Source organism: Lactuca saligna, chromosome 4 (assembly GCF_052625555.1).
Source record: "Lactuca saligna cultivar CGN05327 chromosome 4, ASM5262555v1, whole genome shotgun sequence".
Taxonomy (NCBI): Eukaryota; Viridiplantae; Streptophyta; class Magnoliopsida; order Asterales; family Asteraceae; genus Lactuca; species Lactuca saligna.
Window position 1 is genome coordinate 155,045,437 of NC_136420.1, and position 1,313 is coordinate 155,046,749.

At 43.1% G+C, this 1,313-nt stretch overlaps 1 non-coding gene across 1 annotated transcript; it reads left to right on the plus strand.

The window, feature by feature from the left end:
- The first annotated feature begins 994 nt into the window (after window positions 1-994).
- LOC145044566 (small nucleolar RNA R71) lies at window positions 995-1,101 on the plus strand. Its single transcript, XR_013681515.1, has one exon. It is a non-coding gene; the product is annotated as a small nucleolar RNA R71 (small nucleolar RNA).
- The last annotated feature ends 212 nt before the right edge of the window (window positions 1,102-1,313 follow it).

Below are 1,313 nucleotides of genomic sequence, written 5' to 3' on the forward strand. Positions count from 1 at the left end.
CTTCTGGTACTCATCTTCCTGTTTCTCCTTCTTAGCTCGGGCTGGGTATGGCATTGGAAGCTGATAAAGCTTTTCAGGGACCTAATCCTTTGGATTTGGCAGTGTACTCGCCGAGTCCATATTTGGTACTCGGCAAGTAGAGCTGTCAGATTGAAGATTTTGATTTTCTGCTTCCTCATTCTGTGATTCTTTGGGTGCTTCTTTCTGAATAGGGGCCAGAGGAGTGATTATTTTCCCACTTCTTGTTGTAACTATATTTATGTGCGCACCTCGTGGGTTATTTTCGGTTTTACTAGGGAGTTCGCCCGATGATCTTTGGTTTATTTGTTGAGCAAGTTGCCCCAGCTGCGTTTATACGTTGTGAATGGATGCTTGCTGGTTTCTAAGGATAGTTCTTGTTTCTTGAATGGCAGCATCATGATCGCTATGTCTCTTTTCTGAAGCAGCTACAAATTTGGTAAGCATCTCTTCCAAACTTGGTTTTCTTTCTTGTGTCGGCTCCTCCTTTTGGTAAAAACCTCTTCCTTTCTGCTTGTACTTCTCCTCCTTAGCCTTCTTGTACTCTTCATACGGGAGCCACTCTTTCTTTGGTTTTCACCGGTCTTCATCATATCGGTCCCCACTTGAGTAACATACTTGCACCTTTTTGTTGCCATTTTCATCCAAGTCGCAGTCTCTAGTAAGATGAGGTCCATTGCAATTTTCACAACCCACCCGAATAGCATGGATCGTTTGATCCATTTTATCCATCCTCCTATCCATGGTTTTTAGCATAGCCATGACCGCAGACAACTCTTCAGTAGCTTCATATGCAGCTCCCCTAGTAACATCATTTCTTGGTTTGTGGTATTCTCTAGAGTGCTTAGAGAATTCTTCAATTAATTCCTTGATCACCGGGGGTGGCTTCTTTGTGAGCGGGCCTTGCGAGTCAAGTAACTGTCTGGTTGTGACATTGACTCCATCATAGAAAATGGAGACTTCTTGCTGGTTATTTAGGTCATGGTGTGGACACTTTCTTAGTAAGCTCTTGTACCTCTCCCAAGCTTCATATAGTGACGCTTCATCTTGTTGTTCAAAGTTAGTTATTGCTTTCTTCAGTTTGGCTATCTTGGAAGGTGGGAAAAAGTGATCAATGAATTCTTCTTTCATCTTGGTCCATGTGGTGACTGATCCGGGGGGAAGTGATTTGAGCCAGTCTTTTGCAGCACCTTTGAATGTCACTGGAAGCATGCGAAGTAGCTGAGTCTCGTGAGACACATTTGGAACATTGAAGTAATCAGCTACATCATTGATTTCATCCAAATGCTTGTAGG